General features: G+C 37.7%; 1 long non-coding RNA gene and 1 pseudogene across 3 annotated transcripts; one reads left to right on the top strand and one right to left on the bottom strand.

The window, feature by feature from the left end:
* LOC140512186 (nucleophosmin pseudogene) overlaps positions 1-22858 on the top strand; it is a 355194-nt pseudogene that overhangs the window by 155152 nt on the left and 177184 nt on the right.
* Positions 5349-22595, bottom strand: LOC140512476 (uncharacterized). Of its 3 annotated transcripts, XR_011969768.1 has the most exons (8): positions 22511-22592; positions 20091-20311; positions 16034-16231; positions 14114-14212; positions 12642-12769; positions 11362-11488; positions 9116-9219; positions 5349-5588 (listed from the first exon to the last, which is right to left on the bottom strand). It is a non-coding gene; the product is annotated as an uncharacterized lncRNA (long non-coding RNA). The 3 variants fall into 3 exon arrangements; XR_011969767.1 differs by having other exon boundaries at positions 5498-5588; positions 12642-14212; positions 22511-22595; XR_011969769.1 differs by lacking the exon at positions 20091-20311 and having other exon boundaries at positions 5498-5588; positions 12642-14212; positions 22511-22573.

The following is a 22858-nucleotide window of genomic DNA, read 5'->3' as shown; positions in this document are numbered from 1 at the left end:
AACATATTGCACGTTGGACAAGAAACTGAATGGAAATTTTGGGGGAATTTTGTGAAAGCTGCAGATGACATTGAGAAGACTAGCAGATAAGGTGGAAAAAATTTCGCAATCACAAATATATAAAAGTATGCATAGTATTGTATGATATTAACATATCTTCTGTTGTATACCATAGTAATTTATATTTCTCTGGTATGGAAAACCAAAAATTTTACACAGATTTTCCAGATCACTGGGGTACTTCAACCCTAACTGTTGCATTGTGGAAAGATGAGTCTTACTGACAGATTCAGTCCTCTATTCACTGCACTACTTAGGTGCTGTCTAGTTTCATCTTTCTCTGTATGTGTATGTGTGTATACATACATATATATATTTACATGTAGGTGAATTTATATATGTGTATGTATATGATATATAATTTCTCAAAATTCTGTGTTTTATCATAATTTTAATATCTCTGAACAAAAAAAAAAAAAGCTACATATATTGTCCCACTGGGAAGAAGCATGAAATCCATCTTTGAATCTGCAACTCAGTACTTGTAGTGAGAAGTTCAGGCTGAACAAGCAATAAGAAATTTTTTGTGGTGCATGATAGTCCATCAGTGTCTTTCTTTGCACATACTAAAATTAAAAAATAAATTCCTATTTGTATTTCTCCTGTTTTACATTATTTAAACATATTGTAATTTCTTCACAACCTTTCTTGTGTTTGTCTTTTATTAGCCTTCCTTCCCTTTGAGTACTGTGCCTATTCTTTGGAAGAGATATGGCATAAGGCAATCTCCAGCTAAATGCATAGTGTTTATTTCTAGATAAATTATCCACAAACATTTCTTTTTCCCTTTCTCTCCTGAGGAACTGGAATGAATTAGATGAACAACTTACAAGAAACTTTGAACGTCCATTTTACCTTCTTCTTTGACCTTAGAGAAAACCTTAAGTAGCCAAGCTTCCTTTGGCCTCTTTAACAAGCCAGATGTCAAACATTCTCCCTTCTCATTTATGTCCCCCTATTCATTTGCTAGGCCAGGCATTCTCTTTGGATAGTCCATGAAAAATGAGCACAAATTCAGCACGAATGAATTATGAGATTTTTCTGTAGGTAACTACACATGCATGTGATTATTGTTCAAAGAGTCTCAAGGCACTAGAATTGATATAATGACAAACATTTTCCCAGTACTTCAAAGCTTACAAAATATTTTACATACGTTATTTCCTTTGCGTCTGATAACAACCTGAGGTAGGCAGTGCAAGTATTAGTCTCTCCTCTATGGATGAAAAACCTGAGGCTTTGAGATTGTGACGTTAACTATGTGTGAAAATCACTTGATGACACCAGTAGGAAAATCTACCCACAAGAAACTTAGGTTGTCTTTACCCATGGTTACAGAGCTTTAGCAAGTGGAAGAAGGGGAATTGGAACTTGGGATCCCCTTCCAAGTCCAGCCATCTATCACCAGGCCATGCTGCCTCTCATCACTTAGAACTCTGCTTATGGATGTAAAGATAGATAGACCACCAGGAGAACACAAACTATTTCTGCTTTTTTTTTCTGGTACGTTTGATTTTGTTTAGTTGTTTACATTGAGTCCTATACTTCCTGATCCCACAGGGTTTTCTTGGCAAAGATCACAGAGTGGTTTGCCATTTTGTTCTTTAGCTCATTTAACAGATAAGGAAACTGAGACAAGCAGAGTTATATGTCTCACCCAGGGTTACATAACTAGTAAATGTCTGAGGCCAGATTTGAATTCAGGAAGATGAATCTTCTGGACTCCAGGCCTGCTGCTCTATCTACTGTTGCACTAATGCTTGAATTCTATTTCAGGTATGATCCGTCTCCACAGACTGCTTTACTTTCGTTCAATGGTTATAAAGCTGATCACTTTATCCTGCCAGCAGGGAGGAGAGGAAGCTAATAGTTCAATAATAGTAGGAACAGTCCCACTGTGAAGTAAGATGATCCACATACCCTCATTCAAAACAAAAGGCCTATGAATTGGAATTGGAATTCATTGAATTCATTTCTAGTCCCACTTGATGCTGATGAAATATTAGGTGAATTTATTCTGTCATGTGATTAATTCTGTAAAGTTGGGAAAGATGTCGTTTTCTTGTCTGTTTTCTGCATGTCAGAGCTGAACACTTCATTTGTAAGAGGGAGAATATGTTCATCAGACTCCCATACCCATCATCCTTCTTGAGATGATTTTGGAATTTCTGCCTCCTGGACTTATTACACCAGATTTTTGTTGAGCCTAGCCTGCTAAGTGGAGGCAGCCCTATGTTACACATGGTCAAGTAAAGTTAACACACCTAGCGTAAAGTTGAAAGATGTCTCTACTGGGTTAGGGCCACCCTGGACTTCAACACATGTATTTGCAGTAGGTTCAATAAATATCATGAAAGAACAGGTGGGTCAAAATATTTTCATCTTTTTCAGAACTCAAGCAGACTGGATCAACCTGAGGGTTTTAGATGAAATGATTCTTTGTCCAGTGCTTCAGCAACAGTGCTGATGGCTTACGTTAAAGAGAGGCAGGGAATTCCAGAGTGAATGGTAATGCAGGCTGAATGAGCCTTTTCCTCAGATCTTTTTTCTCCCTGTTCTTCTTCTGGGGACATAAACTTGCCAAGTTGCAGTCACTGTTAGATGGATTGATATGGATGTTGAGCTTGAAAAATGGTTAGACTGTAGATAAAGATAGAGGATTGCTAAACAATAAGGAATAAAATGTTGAGTGGGAAAGTTATGGGAAAAAAACATTCTTAGATATATTGTGGCTACCTTTAGGACCAAAGCTTTGCACAGAGACACATATTAATGGATGGATGTTGATGCCAAACCCTTCTTATACCGGCCTATCTTTGAATGACTCAGTATCTTGATATTGAACTCAAAATGAAAGTGGTTTACTACTCTTGGACGAATTTGCATCCAGTAGAAAATGGGAGTCATCCATACATTACATTGGAGGAGATGGTTTGTTAAGCTAATCAATCAACTTTTCGCTGGAGATCCTGATAGAACCTAAAAGCAGAGGAATTCCTTTCAGCTCTTCCCTGAAGGAAAGAAGATGGAGCACAGGAAATATTTCTCTCAGTTGACGTAGCTCACCTGATTCACATTTTATGGAGCCTGGACTCCCAACAAATTCTGGCATTTCTGAGAATTCAGCTTACGTGTCACTGCAATTAAGTTGCCTTATTAGTAAATGGGTCATTGTTCTAGGGCCTTTGACACATCCAAGTATTAATAACATACAATCAAATCACAAAATTTTTTGACACCTACTGGATAAAAGTCTCCAAGCTAAGCAAGTGTAAAGACAGATTTGAAATCCTCAAAATATTTTCCTTGTATTCCCACACAATGATGTGGCTATCTCTAGAGGGCACATTCAAATCAGCACGTTGCATCACACTTCTTTTGTGAAGGAAAGATCCTAGTAAACTCTCTAGGATTCAAAAAGATCTGTTAGATGAGGTTGAGCTAACAGACTATCTGAACTAATTCATTTGGATTATAGGGTTTAGTTAACTCGGGAGTCTAATTCATCAGACAAATGTTCACAGGTATTGTTGGCATAGCTTAGTGGAAAGAAAATTTCTGTATGAAGAAAAAGTTTAAGTCCTTACTTTCTAGCTCTGTGACTTTGTGACATGTCTATCTATATACATCACTGAAGCTTCCATCCTTGTCTTATGCACTGCATCTTAAACATTTACAAAACATCCACAAAGTAGGCAACCACAACAACACCCGCAGCTCGTACCAGCTTAAGGTTTGCCCAACCTTGTAAGTATGTTATCTAATGTAGTCTTCATAATGAGGGTGTCCATGGCACCAGAAAGAGCTTTTTGTCTTTGTATCTTCAGTGCTGGGAACAGTGTCTGGCCCACAGTGTGCACTTCATCAATGTTTATGCTGTGAAGGAGGCAGATAGTTTATTATCCACATTTTGTCTCTTAGGAAACTAAGGCAGGGGCGGGGGCGGGGTAAAGGATTTGTCTAAAGTTGCACAGCTAATAAGTATAGGAGGTTGGGTGTGGATTTAGGTTTTCCTGACTCTAAGTCCAGGGCTCTAACCACAACACCAAACTGCTTCTCATTATGGGCACGTTGATGCCCATTTTTTGGGAAACTGAATGGCAGAAAGATTAGGAGAACTTGTCATGGTCACAGAGGCAGTCAATATAAAAATTGGAATTCCATCCTAGTTTTCATCTAGAAGTATAGAATTCTTTTGCCTACATCATAATGCATACTTTATACGTCAGAAGGGAAGGGGATGGGCCAGATGATCGCTAGACCTCAAACATTAAGGTCTGAATCATAGGATGTGGTCAAAATGACACGCAGTCTTTACTCTATAAACCTAAAATATGGAGCACCATACCATAGTGTTACTCAGGCTATAATTTCAGATAATAGTTTTGTAACTATTGCCAGTGAAGTGTTTATGTTTGTGTTTATATAAATACACTTGTAAAGGTAAGAAGGACTGGTACCTCTCTCTTTGAATCAGTCTTTCCAAAGTACTTGTGTTTTGGTTACTTCTGAAAATAATCATTTTGTCTTTGAATCATAGGATCACAGATCTGGATCTAGAAGGGATCAGAGAAGCCATTTAGTAAATCTCCCTCCTTTTACAGATGAAGGAACTGAGCCTCCTTAATTTACTTGTCCATGGTCACACAGTGAGTAAATATTGAAAGCAGCATTCAAACCCAGGTCTTCTTCAGTTTCATCATTTTAACACATACATGTTGTATATTTGATCCCCAAACCAACCAAGTCATAGTTGCTAGCTAGGCTTTCCTTTTGTAATTGATTAGGTTTATAGAATTCTTTTCACAAAGAAAGTTGACAGATGAAGATATGTGATAGCTCAAACTGCCTAATTTGCTTCTCTAGGATGATTTTGCTCCTGTAATCCTTTGAGGAAATTCTCCTTACTCATGCATCTGCAGTAGTTTGAGTATGATAGCAATTGTCTGAATCCCTGTTTTAGATGAAGATATCACACATTTCCTTTTCTGGCAGACTTGGTAGCTGGTAATCACCAGTGATATCACTTCTTCTTTCATTAGTTACCCATTAATGTTCACTTTCTTTCTCCAAGATCATGAAGGGACATTTCCTCCCTGTTCAAGAAATCCTCTCATTTAATAAATTAGTGCAAGCACCAAAACCATAATGGGGAAAAGGGAAGCATTCATTTTTCTTTGCAAAAGCAGTTTTCTGCCCAAAGTTGGTGCTCACAAAACCTCTTAAGCCACAATAACTTTCAATAAACTCAATGAAAACTTTTAACAAAATATGTAGTGATAACCAAATTACAGAAGAAATTTTATTACAGTATTGGTAGTATTCTGAATCCAAAATTTACTATCTTATGCAAAAGGTATTAGCAGTCATGCTGGTTATCAAAAAGTCTTTTTAAAACATGGTATAATGCAAGCAGGTGGGCCTGCCAGTTTCAGAAATGGGTGTACAAGGAGATCTTGGGCTGTTGCTCTCTCAGAGGCGTCCCTCACCAACATCAAGTCCAGGAACCCCTGAAGCACTGAGGAAACCTGCAATATCACACAGACACCATGAATAAAATAATGGAAATCATCATCCCAATTAAAATGAACTTTTACAAAGTCCTTTTTCCCTAAATCAAACCAAAAATTCCCATTGTCTACATTATCTCTAAAGTGATTTCAGACAATTATCTTGGGAGGCAGGTCATCAAATTCTTACTATCTCCATTTCGTGAATAAGGAAACTGAGAATGAGAGAGATCATCAGACCAAGACCGCATCACTTGTAATTTCCAGAGCCAGGATTCTAACTTAGGTCTTTCTAGTCTCTCTAAGATTAGGATTATAATATATATATTATAATATATTGGTTTTTCTTATAATATATTGGTTTTTCTTTGATAATTATAAGAGTGCTGTAAATTAGTTTCTCACTTACCCTAAATTCTTAATTCTAAGAAATAATCCTAATGGGAACATGGAAACATTTCATGCTTTCCAGTACTAGGAATAATTTATTCTGGTAGCATCAATTTAGGGGAAAAACTAGGATATTTGACAATAACAACACACACATAGAGGAACTTAAAGGAGTATTCATATTTGAGAAAGAGGTTGAACTATAAAATCTCTAAGGGATCTTCTGATATTCTAGGATTCTCTAGTAATCAGTAGATCAATTAAATTTGAAACAGAGTAGATGATAACGGCTTACAAGTAGTATCCCTGTTCTCAGAATGCCAAGATGACATATTACTTATCAATTTTTGGATCTTTAATAAATCATACAAATTCTCACTTTTTGTACATCCTTCAGTCTTGAAGAGATTTCATCACATATCCTACACATTGCCTGGAGTGGATGCTCAGTGAAATAAGGAGGGTATCTGATCATTTCAATGATTGAAATACGGAGTGACCAGATATCTACCTGTTTTGTAAAGTTTGTAGATCAATATTTAGGGGGACATGGTCACTATATTTTGGGTAAGGAAATGAAATAATTTTCAAGTGATTTTACTCAATAAAAACAAAAGAGGGAGATTTTTAAAAGCATATATCCCGAGACAGAGGTTTCATTTAAGTTATAAGTTTATATAAAAGAAATGTTATCTCATAGAGGGTCCTGGTTGGCCTTGTATGGAAGTAGAGCTCAACAAAAGTATCCTACAAGAGCAATGTATATATCACAATGTCAAAGTTTGTTGTTTTCACTAGAACCTTTTTTTACCACTTACAGCTGCCTATGTCCAGATAGTAAGTCTTCAAAAAATAAGAAGGGGTTGTCAAAATAACAGCATGATTAAAATTCTCTACTTAACAAAAACTGTGTTGAAGATCCTTAATGTAAATATGAAACTATGGTATACTTATACTTGATTATTTTTAGTTGACTCAACATAAATTTAATATAATATCACATTCTAAAACATGCATTTCTGACTCTTAATCACTTGCTTTAGACATCAGGTTTAGATGGATGATGGTCAAAGGATAGGAAAAGTTAGTTTTCAAAAGAGGACACACAAGATTATGAATGACTCCTTCTGAAATCTTAGTCTCACTATGAAAGACATGTAGGTTAAAAACAACTTTGAGATTACAACTCATAATCACCAACTTAGCAAAAATGATTAAGGATATCAGCACTCGTTGCTGCCAGGGATGTGGAATACTAGGTACATTCAGTCATTGGATGGAATTAAAAAGTGCAGAATCATCTTGGAAAGCATTATGACCATACGTATTAACCATTAGAAAAGCAATAAGCCCCTCTGAACTATTAATTCCATTGTTAGAAATAGAACCTGAAAATATGAAAAAAAAAACACAATTAAAAAGAGCTATCTTTTGGAGGATTTTCACAGCAGTATTATGTGTAATTTCCAAGACTGAGAAACAATCTAAATGCTCAGCAACAGGGGAAATTGCAGTCCATTACTATAATAGGAGAGTCAACATGGCATATTATAGCAGAGAACTTCCTTCAGAGTAATGGAGTCCTGAAATCAAGTCCCATCTCAGACATAAGCTAGTTATGGGACTCGAGGCAATTCCCTTAATGTCTCAGTGCCCCAGAGAACTCTGAAAATGTACATAGCTTTCACAAGTCTATACTAGTAGAGAGGGTTTCTTCACTGGAAATCCCCATGCAAATCAAACCAAAGGAATAGACCCTTCCCCTACTGCCCCTGACAAGTTATAAAGGAAATTTACTTGTCAGTCTTATAAAAAATTAAGTTTTCAGTACAAATTCTTATTAAGAACCATTGAAGTTTAGAAAACAACACAGAAGTTTAGGTATTCTGGCAGAACCTTCCCTTAAGTAACCTTTTGATTCTATATTGGCTTTTAAAACAAGAATGTACAGAAGTTGACTTAATAAATTCACTTGCAGGGTACATGGAGAAGAATAGCAGACTTCTGATTAAAGAACAGGAAGTCTGAGCAATGGGAATGAATAAATTACACTCTGAATTTCCAGTTATACTGCCACATCGTATCTGCTGGATGTATTTCTATTATAAACTACAAAATGGCCTCCATTTATAGTTTATAACTCAGGGACAAGATGAAAACAAAATAGAACTGAATATAAAACCCAAGGTTCCACAAGCTACCATGTACACGCACACATCCTCAGGTTTCATTCAATCAATTTGCTCAGTTCAGTGATTCTTGCTATATTTTTCTATTTAGTTTGCAGCTGTGCAATGAGGTTGATTCCCAATACAAAAACATTTTGTATCTTACACATTAAGATGGTTGATAATTCAGAGTAGACTCCTTGGCAAACTGGACACCTTTGAAATCAAACTTAAAGACTGTGATAGAAAAGTCTTAACCTTTGAAAATAGATTGGAGTTTTAGAAAACAGATGAACCTAATTGAGATTCAATTACAACCCTAGCAAAATAGATTTATACTCACTGAGAATTTTAGAGGTTAATGCTCCCTCCCTCATTACACCGGTTGCCCCTCCATTTTGAAGATGAGGGAATCGAAGTACAGAGATATTAAGGGTTAAGTGAATTACCCAAGGTCATAGAACTAGTGAACATTTCATGAAGGATGTGAGCCCAGTTGCCCCTGACTACAATTCTAGTGCTTGGTCAATTATGCTATCTTGCTTTTCTGTATAAAATAAATGATAAAAGTAGGTAGTAATACCATTTTTTTTATTTTAGGAAGAACAAAATAGAAGCAATTGTAGAGTAATGATAACAGTGAGAGTAAGTTTCCTTCTGTGGCTCTGAAGAAATTATTGCATGTATGTGCATGTGTATACACATATATATATATATATATATATCTGTCTGTGAATTGATATGCACATATATTTACATATAATGGACACAAGCATATGTACACATACATTTAACATGGAGATATATATATATATATATATATATATATATATATATATATGTATTGTGCATAAACCTCTGTGTGTATATGTGGGTGGATGTGTATGATTTATTGAAGTCTCACAATCTTCCTGACCTTATGACATGCACAAATGCTTTCATGTATTTCATGGTTGCAGATAGGATAGATAGATGTTTTTTCCTTACTTCTGGTCCATAAGTGCCATTCAGTAGAGAGTGCCAACCAGTAATTTCCTCTTTGGATCTTGTTTTGAAACTTGGGCACAGAGACCAAAATCAGGTAACTTTACCTGGAAAAAGAGTAGATGTAACAGTATGAGCCCATTGACCATATTTTCTGCCATTCCATATAGATATCAATGGAACAAGGTAAAAAATTGAAAATTAAATGATTTGTGATTTCCTATGCTTTAGCAGATCACATATTCAATACTTTAGCAGGTAATATGTTAATCTGTACTACTATGACTACTGCAGTGCTAACTGTTCAATATATATCTGATTTTCTTTGAAAGTGATATATTCAAGACATTTTACATAAATGTATGTATATATATATATTAATGCATACAAATTTATATATGTTGATTTTCTTTTAAAATGATATTCTCAACTATGCAATTAGATATAGAATAGGAAAAAAGCAAGGTCAATGAAGGCAATTACAAACTCATCAGCTAATAATGTTTTTACATATAAGTCACTTATTAAGTATTTCTTAAGGGCTGAAGGTACTAAGAAAGGTTAAAGACAGTCCCTGCTCTCAAAGGAGTTCACAATCTGATGGGGGAATGAGTGGAATATCCTCCCTACTAATACTCATTCTTTAGAGCTCTATTCCCATATCAGCTCTTCCATGAAGCCTTCCTTCCTCACAAGATTACAACCTCCTGAAAAAGAGGGTCAGTTGCATTTTGGGTTTCCTGTTCTCAGAGTTTTGCACAGTGTTTGGCACATAGTCTTTACTTATTTAAGTGCTTTCAGATTGAGTAATTGCTTGATCTTTTGCTGGTTAAATACCTTCTTTATTTTCTGCCCTTACATAATATTTTGCTTTTCACATCTCTGCACTCTTATTAAATTTTCTGGTATGATTATATATTATTATATTATTATATGTGGTTTTCTTTTTATCATTTCATAGAATGTAAGCTCTTAGCAGACAAAAACTGTGTTTCAGGTAAGTACTTTAACCTCTTACAGTGCTTACTGTGATGAATCATCCAGGTCAATATATTACCTAAGAAATGGTGGTTTGTTAAAACTGAATTCTAAGAATATGCCTTTAGAATGGAATGAAGGAAAAAAGATCCTTAAGGGAAAAATTAATTCCTATTATGTCTCTTTCCTGATTATAAACTTCAGGATCTATGAGATATCTGAAGTAAGTGGATGCAAAAACTTCACTATCAAGAGTGATTTGTCATCCCTTTAATGTAGATTTGTCTTTCGAGGCTTCAAGATGACTGGAAACCTAATCATGTTCTCTATGCCAAAGACAAGGGAGATGAGTGGAATCAATATAAATTTGGAAAGCTGCAACCATTTTTCTGTGGTAGGAGCATAAGAGCTCCTCAATATCCATTAGTCTTCCGAGTACATAACATAAAGAAAATTTTCTTTAAATAAAGCTAAGTACACACAAGATATCAGTGAATAAAGCTTCAAAGGGGATAATGAATACCCAAGTAATGACTACAATGAAGCATTGTATGTAGGTCCTAAAAGAAAGTTGGATTGCCTCTGAGATGTCAGTTTTTCTCATCTTAATAGCGTTGTATAACTTTTCCATTCTGTCAAGCACTCCTTTGTTCAAGAATGCCATTTAGTTAAGAAAACTTGGGCTAAGGGGAATGCCTGCTGAGATGAAAAGGGGCAGCACCTTAGGCAAAGATCATCTTGGGAAATAGTCAATGAGGAATTGCCTTTCCTTGTGTTTGTAGGTTTAAGGAGTGCAGTTGGCTTGGAATCAGGAAGACTCATCTTACCCACTGAAAATCCAGCCTCAGATACTTATACTAGCTGTATAACCCTGGACAAGTCACTGAACCCTGTTTACCACAGTTCCCATCTGTAAAATGACCTGAAGAAAGAAATGGCAAACAACAACAGGAACAATCTAACTAGTAGAAATTAGGGTAAAAAGAGCAAAAAATTCTATTTGTGGAATAGAAAGTTTGGGGGCAAGGGTGAAGGTAGAGGGAAGAAGCTATTACTGCATAAAAAATCTGGACCATGTCATTAAAGACAATTTAAAAAATCAACACTAAACATCTTGTTTAGGAAATTCCTACACAGGATCATAGATGCAGAAGAGTTAAGGGACCTTAGAGGTCACCTAATCCAAATCCCTCACTTGGTAGATGGGAAAATTGAGACTCACACAGGTTTCTATTGCATTAAGAGGCAGCTAGCTAGAGGACTAGACTTACCTGACACTTCCCAGCTAAGTCATTATGAGCAACTCATTCCAGAAACATTTTCAGCTTCAGTTTCCTCATCAATCAACTCAACAATCCTTAATTAAGTATGTGTCCTGCAATGTGATAAACTCTGGAGCTGCAAAGAAAGGCAAACAAAAATAGTTCCTGTTCTCAAGGAACTCATAATCTAATGTGGGGGGAGGACATGCAAGCAATTATGTACAAACAAGATCTGAAGAGGATTCAGTGTATGGAAGTCTCAGAAAAAGGGCCCTCCAAAACTGTAAGGAGGATTAGGAAAGGCTTCTTGGAGAAGTGAGGTCTTGAGTTGGGACTTGAAGGAAGTCAGGGAAGCCAGGTGGTATAGATAAAGATGGAGTGCATTCCAGGCTTAGAGGAAGTCAGTGAAAATGCCCAGAATCAAGAGGAGGTGGAGCATTTTAGGCAAGCAACCTGAAAGGGGTCAGAGTACATAGGGATATTGCACTGTATGTAGGCAAGGCAAGGTTCAAGGACACTGAAAAAGTCCTCCAGAATTGCATCTACCACACAGGGTTGTTGGAGGGCATCATACAAGTTAACACATCAAAAGTGCTTTGCAAACAAGGTGATGTATGAACTCCATTCAGTGTGATTGTTGTTTTTGTCCTTATTGTCACTTAGGTTGGCTAAGAACTCCTTGAAGTGGATACTTCAGACTGCACACCTAGCATTCTTTCCACTGAGGAAATGTGAGCTTCTTGTGAACAAAGACTATGAAATATTGTCTTTCTCTTCGGTGCCTAGTATTGTGCTCAACACCTAGTAGGTGCTCAATAGATACTTGTTGACTAACTGCACAGGGGGGGCTTCTTCCCCAATAAGTGGCTGTTGTGTTTGTTATAAATTTCTCAGAACAGCATGATAAGAAAGGTGTTAGAGAAGAGGGAAAGAAATTGCCATGCAGCGGTATGATAAGATTTAGGGCTAGAAACCACCTAAAAGATCATCAAGGACAGCTCCATTGTCAGCAATGGCAGCCAAAACCACACAAGACTCTTCAAGACAACCAAGTAATACCTACTATGTCTAATTCTGTTATTGAGACATAGAGTTGAGTTCATGGTGTTCCAAATAAAATGAACCAAAATTGTCCAAAAATCCTATGAAGAAATGTTGTTTCTTAGGTTTAGCCCTTTTTGACAATGCAATAATCTAAGGCAACTCCAAATGACTGCTGACAAAAAATGCTGTCCACAACCAGCAAAAGAACTATGGAGTCTGAGTGCAGATTGAAGCATACTACTTACATCCTTTTTTCTTTTTTCCATCTTGTGATTTGTCCCTTTTGTTCTGATTCTTCATTCACAGCAGCTTATTTAGGAATTTATTTCACACGTAGACATATGTTTAATAGGATCACACACGTATAACTTATCTCAGATTGCATGCCATCATGGGGAGGGGAACAGGAAGGGAGAGAGAAAAAAAATTCAGAACTCAATATCTTGTAAAAATAAATGGGAAAAAATTAAACATAAGAAACTCGAAAAATATGCAAAATCATCATTGACTAAAGAAATGCCTATTAAAACAGCTTTGAGGTACCATCTCATATGTATCAGATTGGATAAAATGATAGAATAGGAAAATAACAAATGTTAGAGGGGATGTGAAAGGATTGGGACACTAATTCATTGTTGGTGGAGCTGTGAAATGATCTAACCATTTTGGAGAGCATTCTGGAATTATGTCCAGAGGGTTACACAACTGTGTCTACACTTTGACCCAACAGCACCTAAAAGAAGAGTTTTCCTCTGTTTTCCTCTTGGCATCTTCCATCTGACCCCTTGCACTGGCATGGGCAGTGCTCTCCAGCAATGAAGAGAGAGTTCCATACTAATAGGCTTTGGGATGAGAATTACATACGCATATGAAGACATCCAAAATCCTCAAAGCCTCTGAAAGTGGTAAATGATAAGGTTTATGATCATTGTTGCCAACACTCTCCTCTTTTATATTTTCAAATGACTTCTTTCCATGCTAACAGGTAAACTCTACAAGTCCACAAAATATCCATTAATGTTTTAAAATCATTGATGACTGTTATCCATTCCATTCCATTCCAGTCTAAGTATTGATTTGATTATAGGATATTGTTAAGGAAGACTACAAAGACAAAATATTGATATTAAAAATTAGCCAGAAGGGCCAAGCTGACATGTCAGATAGAATATAAAACTTATTCCTTAACTTGGAATCAGGAGGACCTGGGTTTTAATCCTAGTTCTCTCCCATATTAATTCCTTGACCATGGGCAAGTTACATAATGTTTCTGAATCTCAACTTTCTCATTTGCATGATGTGACAAGTAATTCTTGCAAGATCTACCTCACAGGCTTAATGTCAGTGAAATAATACATGGAAAATTCTTTGCCAACGTTCAGACACTATAGAAACACTATTATTGTTATCATATTATAGAGCAAGCTTTGTTCATCTGATTTAATGAAGAAACTAAAGTAACCGCTCAAAACATACGCTGACAAAATCCTATCAGTAACCAACTTTCATTTACTTAGGCTTTCTAGATCTGAAATATTTCATCACTATTTTGCAATCACTTTACCACATCGATATTTTATTGTTCTTGAGGTCCTATAAACACTTAAAAGCTCATGCCTGCTATTTTTAAAATGAGAAAAAAAATTAAACGTTATACAAATATTTAAATTGGAGTGAAAATGAGTCACGTTATGGCAATCCTATGCAATTTACTTACTGCTCACTCTCACAGGACAAAGAGTGCCAGAAGGTTAGCTTCAAAACTATATCAGAAGATGGCAACTCCACAAGGTTTAAAAATGACAAGAAAGGTGCTCTACAAAGGAAATGGAATGAAATGATTTTGCATTAAAATAAATAGGAGCTGAAGTGGATAACTTCTTTCATATCAATCTCATATCATCTTGGCGTTGTATTCATCTTCATACATGACTGATATATCCTCTCATCTTATGTCTCCCTCATGGAGTCCCATCTTCTCCTTTAAGGAATTGCTTAATCAACCTCTTTGCCTACAATGTTTCCTGATCTTCACAACTGCTAAGGCCTTCTCTCCTAAACTAAGGATGTAGCTACTTCAGATATAGTTATGGTTCCTAATTGTTATATATTTGCTCCCTCCCATTAGAATATAAGCACTTTGCAAGTAAGGATTTGCCAACCATTCTTCTCAAATGATGAGTCCTTGTTGCAGAAGTTGGGGTACTTGGGTTTATCAAACAATTCACTGCTGTTAGACTACTGTGTCTTGTGTACCTAACCTATTCCACTGATCTATCTATCCAATTCTTAGACTGTACCAAGTGGTTTCCATGACTGCTGCTTTATAATACAATTTAAGATCTGCTATGGCTAGGCCACCTTCCCTAGCATTCCTTTTCATTAATTCCCTTGATATTCTGAAACTTTTCTTCTTCCAGATGAATTTTGATATTATTTTTTCTAGCTGTATGAAATCTGGTTTTGTTAGTTTGATTGATATAATACTGAATAAGTAAATTAATTTATGGAGAATTACAATTTTTGTTATATTAGCTCAGCATACTCATGGAGGATGCTTTTGAAAATAGAAACAAGATTCATTCACTACAACGAAAATTCAGTAAAATAAAAATAATTCCTATATTCTTTTTCATAGGAGGAAACTATTTGTAATCCAAGGGCTATAAGATCAAAGACCTAGAATGAAAGGGTTCATCTTTTTTTTTAAAATTTATTTATTTAACTTTTAACATTCATTTTCACAAAATTTGGGGTTCCAAATTTTCTCCCCATTTGTCCCCTCCCCCCACCCCAAAACACCAAGCATTCTAATTGCCCCTATCACCAATCTGCCCTCCCTTCTATCATCCCTCCCTTCCCTTGTCCCCAACTTCTCTTTTGTCCTGTAGGGCCAGATAACTTTCTATACCCCTTTTCCTGTATTTCTTATTTCCTAGTAGCACGAACCATACTCAACAGTTGTTCCTATAACTTTGAGTTCCAACTTCTCTTCATCCCTCCCTCCCCACCCATTCCCTTTGGAAGGCAAGCAATTCAATATAGGCCATGTCTGTGTAGTTTTGCAAATGACTTCCATAATAGTCGTGTTGTGTAAGACTAACTATATTTCCCTCCATCCTATCCTGCCCCCCATTGCTTCTATTCTCTCTTTGGATCCTGTCCCTCCCCAAAAGTGTTGAGTTCAAATTGTTCCCTCCTCCCATTGCCCTCCCTTCCAGCATCCCCCCCACCCTGTTTATCCCTTCTCCCCCACTTTCCTGTATTGTAAGATAGGTTTTCATACCAAAATGAGTGTGCATTTTATTCCTTTCTTTAGTCGAATGTGATGAGAGTAAACTTCATTTTTCTCTCACTTCCCCTCTTTTTCCCTCCATGTAAAAGTCTTTTGCTTGCCTCTTTTATGGGAGATAATTTGCCCCATTCCATTTCTCCCTTTTGCCTCCCAATATACTTCTCTCTCACTGCTTAATTTCCTGTGTGTGTGTGTGTGTGTGTGTGTGTGTCTGTGTGTGTGTAATCCCACCCACTACCCAGATACTGAAAAGTTTCAAGAGTTACAAATATTGTCTTTCCATGTAGGAATGTAAACAGTTCAGCTTTAGTAAGTCCCTTATGACTTCTCTTTGCTCTTTACCTTTTCATGCTTCTCTTCATTCTTGTGTTTGAAAGTCAAATTTTCTTTTCAGCTCTGGTCTTTTCATCAGGAATGCTTGAAAGTCCCCAATTTCATTGAAAGACCATTTTTTTCTGATGGGAGGGAGGGTATTGAGGACCAGGATGGAGTGTGGTTGACAAGTTTAGGATAGACCTTCGGGGAAACTGTTCTTTGAGACTAGGACAGGAAATGAGCAGAATGTCACATAGGCTTGCAGTTTCTGTCTATAAATACCTTGAACCTCAGATCAATAAACGGAATTGGTCTATCTTTTCCTGCTTTTCTTCACCACATCATCAAGTCATGTGGGGATGCAGGCCATCTGCCACAAATGGCCCCTCAACAGGGACCTGATCCTGGAAAGGGACTTGTCTTTCGGTGATAGTGGCCCCCTTGGAAAGGAATTCTGAGCTGTGACAAGACAACTAAGGTAAGAGGAAGCCTCAAAGAACCCCAGCAGGGGCATTTCACTTTGTCCAAGGTTCACACAGGCACACTAAAACCTCAGCAATTACAGGCTTACGGGGAGAATTTACTGTACTAATAGAATCAAAAGGCAGATTCTGTTCATAAGAAATCAATACTGACAGGTAAATAGCAAAAGTAAGGCTAACAATGGGTCAGATACTTTTCAAGGGCAGAAACCCTCAGGCAGAGGCGGATGCGGAGAAGGAGGAAGGGGTAGAAGAGGTGGACTCCCTGTCAGAGGAAGCTTCGGCACCTCCAGAACCCTCGGCTTCCACAGAGCCACCATTCTATATTCCTCCAGAAATTAAACTAGCAGGTCCTTTATCCAAGACTCATCTTCCACTTATACCGCTGCAGCTTCCTAAATTGCCAGTGACAGAAACCCCAGATCCCAATAACCCAGGAGGAGTTGCAAGAGAATTCACCTCTCTGGATTCTAAATATTTAAAGGAATTAAAACAAGGGACAATCAATTATAGACCAAGTAATCCTTACATTCAGTCTCTTCTAGACCTCATTTCTCAGACAGCCCTATACCCCACTGATTGGTGTAATTTAGATAAAACCACTCTTGAAGGAGATTATTTAACGTGGACACTTGAATTTCACAAAGTATGTTTGGAAGAAAGTAAAAGAAATCAAGCCACAGGTCTAATTTGTGCAGAGGATTTCTGACAATCTTTTCTCAGTTTTTGAATTCTTTTTTATTGTCTGTATATGTATTCTGTCTCCATGATCTGTGTGAGTGTGTTTGTGTGTTAATCTCTTTCACATGTTTTCTCTTTCCTTCCCCCTTTTCTCTTCTCTCTGATGACTGCAGCATCAGGGAGGAGTATGGGAAAAAGAAAGAGAGAAACTAATCTTATATTGCTAAAGGCAGTTTCAGATAAGGTATATAAGGAAATAACACACGTGCAGTTTTAAGGAAAGCTTAAAAGTTTTGGAAAGTTGTTAGTAAAATTCTCTCTCTCTTTCTATCTTCTAATCCTGGCCAGGTTGGGAAGGTGGAGAGAAAGACCAGAAGAAATTAGGGAAGTTTTTTCCTCATACCAGAGAAGCAGGTGGACTAGCATTTTAATTATCTCATGCCTCATCTAAAAGAGAAAGTTTTTGTATAATGGGAAATAACCAAAAAGTAGTTATTCTGGTCATACTTTAAGTGAAATATGTTACTTCTAATTGAATGTTTAAGACAGGTCAGACTTTGTTATATTATTTGGTACTAAGGCAAATCGGAAAAATGCATAGATCTGAAAAAGAGACACCTCAGCAGAGATAAAGCTTTTGAACTCTCCAGTAGAACAGAGGGGACTTGGCGCCACTGGATAGTTGTCCAGAAGTCTCGCTCACTTCAGCTGATAGATTCAAAAGCCCTCTCTTCCAAAGAAGTTCTTAAGGAGTGGACACAGAAGTAAAATTTACTTGAATAAAGGTTAGAATCATTAAGATTTTTTTTTTTGCCCTGCAGTCCCAACTGATCATTCAGCTAGGACTACAGTGAATTGTAACTCTTATCATCCCAGATTAGATTTAGGGAAGAGAATGCTAAAGAATAGTAGGGAATTTAATTTACCCTTCCCGGAGGGTAGGGGTTGGGTCACAGCAGTATGAGATCACAAGCCAACCAGCCCATACATTTAGTAAGCCCAGTCTTCTATTAATAATATTTATATGTGATGCTTTGGAAATGCAATTAATGACACCTAAGGTTCACTATTTGTGTTAACTGTTGTGCTTCTAAAAGGTTATTCTCCTGTATTGTAAAAATTGAGTAACCCCTGCAATCCAGAAACAGTGTTAGAGAAACCAATTTCTAATCTGAATTTTGTTGAAACTAAAAGATGTTGGGAAAATTGTGTAAAACCAGTTATGTTATTTTAAATTTTATCAGTCCTGCTAACCTTGTCTTATAATGTTTTGGTTTTTGTAACTGTCATTTAGAAAACCAGGTATTTTCACCTTTGCCTGTTAAAGAAGTTTCAGTTAAAACAATTTGGCTATCATTTTAAAAGTTATGATTGTTATTTGGAGTTACTGTTTTAATGCTAAACCTAAAATTGTTAATTGATTACTGTATGTAGAAAGAAAGGAATTGAATGAAAACTTTATTTAGATCTGCCCATTCAGAACAGTCCTCCTGTATGCTTGAGGGTTGGCAGGCATGGGTACGGTACCACCAGTCTCCTTTATTTTGTAAAATGGCTAAGGCCCCTGGGAAACCATCCCTGTAGGTACAGTCATCAACTCTGAGAAAGAAACTTGATTGTCTTATGCAAATTATAAACAATGAATAGAACTTGCTCAGAAGTTGTAATAAATGGAGAGGATTTTTGGCCATTGGCTTTTACATCTGGACAAGTTTTAAACTTGAAAAGGAAAGATCTTAATGGGATTCCCTTACACATATAAATCCTGGTAAATTTTTATTGCTTACTGTAACTGCACGAGAAAAGGAACGACTATCTGGCTCTGAGCTGATTAGTGAATTTTGCTGTTTAAGGCAAAAGACATTTGAGACCATAAATATTTTTGTTTTGAGTTTGAAGTTGGGTGTTGTTCTTGGCAATCAGTATCTGAGAGAAATATCACAAGCTATTCAAAGAGAATATTTCCTACCTGACTATTCCTTAGTCTGGCTATGAAACAGATAGTATGTAACTATAGAATTTTACTCTTAACTGAGTTCAAACAGAGTCAAGAATGTTTTATCCTGTCATTTGCTATGTCACATGTGCCTGCTTTCTCTTTCTATAGCAAATTTCTATGATCAATAGCAAGTGACCAACAAAACATGAGCTCCTTTTGTCTAATCTTACTGGGAAATCTAATATTATTTTTATCTGAAATTAGAACATGTTTAGCAATCTAAGTAAACTACTTAAAGACTCATCTAAGATGTCCCTACTGTTTAAAAGAATTTTATAATCTGTAGTGTTTTTCTGTAATCAGTGTCTTACTGTTATCAATGTGAGAGTATATTACACCTTTCTGACTAAAGCATTTTGTGTTATCTAGGAATTCTGTGATAATTAAGAATTTGGTTTGTTGTAATACTTTGGGGATTCATATCACTTAAGGACATTTTCATACCAACTGAGCTTTAATGGATTTTAATTTTAAAGGTTTATTTTTGTTTCAAAGTAAAAAGAACTATCATTTTAAAGGTTTTCAACTAATTTTCTTTATAAAAGTTTAGTGACTGTCAAAGCAGGACAAATTTTAAACAGTTTTAAAACAAAAGAAAACTTTTAGAAGAAATATTTTAAAACAATTTCTTGTAAAGCCTACTAAATTTTCATTTTCAAGACAATGCCCTTGGCCTAGACTGGCCTTCTTTGCCTGTCATGCCTGGGAAATTGTCTTTTATTTATATTCCTTTTGTGCCTGTTTGGTCTTTGTCTAACCTCCATGCCATGTTTGTCTTTTCCAGAGTACAGCTCTACATCCAATCTCAGCAGGAAGCAATTTCAGAAGCTGAGACCTTCATCCCTTACCCCAAAAGATCTTGGGTCCCATCCCATACACAACTGCCAGGGCCTATAATAGAGCAAAATAGACAAGCAGTCACCTTGCTCACACTGACAGTTTTAGAAGCATAGCATTCCCACAACCAGTTTCATCAGTCAGCCTCCATGCTTCACAAGCAATTTCATATTACTAGAGAGCAAGCAAGAAGCATTGTAGTAATGTCTTGTCCGTTTTTGCCAGCTCCATCAAATACATCCATCAATCTTAGAAGATGCAATCCTCTTGAAATATGGCAAATGGACACCACACACATCTCAGAATCTGGAAAGAATAAATACCTTCTTGTGACTAGACACACTGACTGGGGAATCAACAAAATTTGTTATCAATCATCTGTTTAGGTGTTTTGAAACTCTAGGTATTCCATAAATTATAAAAACGGATAATGGTCAAGCTTAAATTAGTCAAGCCTTTACTAAGTTCTGTCTGTCATACAGAATACAGAATACAACTGACATCCCATATGATCCTACCGGTCAGGCCATTGTAGAACGTCCCAGTTATGACATAAAAACTCTTTTCCAAAAGCAAAAGAAGGGGGGAGGAGAAGACAAAAGAATAAGGAGAAGAGTTGACATGGTGTTGTATACCTGACACCAGAAAGATAGAGGCTTACGCCTGCTCAAAAACAGTTTCAAAAAGGCAAAACACACCTCACTGACTGGAAATACGTGAAGGTGAAATGGAACAACACAAAGATAGGCCCTGTGTTAACATGGGGGCGAGGGTATGCTTGTATTTCCACAGGAAATGGTGAAGAAATGATCTGGATACTGGAAAGAAACAATCTGACCTCAGCCATACATTGGAGAAGATATGGATCGAGGAAAAAGAAGCCACATGGGGAGAGAAGATAGAGGAGGTAATTATGGTAGCACATGGGTTTAAGGTTTTTGGGAAACAAATTCATATAGATAGAATTTTTGCTCTTATGATTGGGAAATAACATGCTTTAATTGTACTATAACTAAATACATTGGTTTTCATATAACTAACACTAGCATTATATCTGTAATTATGTGTCCTAGGCTTGCTTTAACACCTATCAAAAGTGAAGGCTGGTATACGTCTGTATCTGATCAAACTTTTAATCCATTAATGTTGAAAGTAAGACAGAAAAGATGTACAAGTTGCATTATTTTAGGCATTATAAGCTTTGGGGCAGCATTGGCTTCATTGGCTTCCTCTGTATCAATTGACTTATCCGTGCATACAATTTAATGGATACTTTAAGGGAAACTGTTGTGGTGGCGGGAAACAAAGTTGATGTTTTTGAAACAAGATTGTTCATAAGATGCGATTATATCTATTTGTGTTACTGCTGTCTATTATAATACCTCTCTATATAATTTATAGATCAGGCCTCCAAAGGAAATCTTGACACCATGAACCTGCAAGTGTGATTTGGAATTATGGTGCTAATACAAATACCTTTGCATCCCTGTTCCATTGGCTCATGTCTATATTACCTCTATCCCTTAGTTTCTCTGTATAGGCCACCTATTTATAGGTGCCTTCTCTTTCACGTGTAAGGTCTTCAAACCCAAGTACCTTATCTCCAATTACAACAAAAGAAAGGGGGAATTGTTGAGGGCCAGGATTGAGTGCTGTTGACAAGTTCAGGATAGACCTTCGGGGAAACTGTTCTTTGAGACTGTGCTCATTATCATCCGAAATGGCTCTCCGTGACCCCCAGAAGTTACTGTCTCGGTGAGACAGACAAGAGAACTACAGAAAACAAGGGATACCTCCCCTCAACCCCCTGGTATCTCCGCCCCTTACTCTCCCCCCACTCCCATACTGGCACGCCCGGCCCCGCCCTTATAATTCTCTAGACCTCAGCGCTTGGAAATCAGCAAAATGCCTTCTCCGACAACAGCCCCTGCAGGTCCAAGCGCCGCTACTCCTGGGTGCTGCCCCCACCTCTGGTGCGGGTCAGGGGTCTCTCACACTGCTCACCCTCGGCCCCCCACCTTGTGTCCTCACCTGCCCCCAGCCCCCTATCCTCCGTGAAGCTCTTTAGCAAAGCTGCCCCTGGTTCTTTCCTCACCCTTAGGGGTGCCCCGGGGGTGGTCGGGGGGACCCCCGGACAGCTTTACTCCTTAACGCCCTCAGGACTGTGGTCCCCATTCTCCCTCCCCATGACCTCCCACCCACTACCGAATCACTGTCCCCCCCCCCCCAAACTAAGGGACTGACACGAAGACACAACAGCCCACAGTCCCCAGATCACCCGCACAAGTTTATTCCAAGCTTCTCCCTAAATGCTCTAAGGGGCGGCGGGCTCCCGGTCCAGGCTTATTCTCGCCTTCTCCCTTTCAGTCCCGCCTGGACCGCACTGACAAGAAGGAGCGGGGTCCGAGGAAACGCTCCCTGGGCTGTGGTCTGAGGAGCTTCGTATAGGGAACCCCATCCCAACCCCACGGCTACCTCTGAGTACCGCGTCCAGTCTCTTCCTACCTGCCCAGGTCTCCGGCAGGGCCAGGGTCCATGGCGGACAAGCACAGGAGCCCGAGGTCACCTAGATTTGTTTGCGTTGAGTTTATACAGGTACTAATCCCTCACTTCTGATTGGCTTCTCAGATGCTCTGACCCTCTCTACAGCGGGTGGGAGCCAATAAACGTCACTGGTGACTGGCCACAAGGAGCCCACACCTGTTGAGAGAGGAAAACTGAAACTGACCCGGAGCAAATCCCCGGCTTTGTAGACCTTGGCTCTGTATCTGTTATTCCCAGAACAGCCTCTGATTCTATGGAGTAGCCGAGGCTCCTTCCTGTGGCAGACGGCCTGTGTCCCCAGATGACTGG

Source organism: Notamacropus eugenii, chromosome 6 (assembly GCF_028372415.1).
Source record: "Notamacropus eugenii isolate mMacEug1 chromosome 6, mMacEug1.pri_v2, whole genome shotgun sequence".
NCBI lineage: Eukaryota > Metazoa > Chordata > Mammalia > Diprotodontia > Macropodidae > Notamacropus > Notamacropus eugenii.
This window is presented reverse-complemented; position numbering and strand designations above follow the sequence as displayed.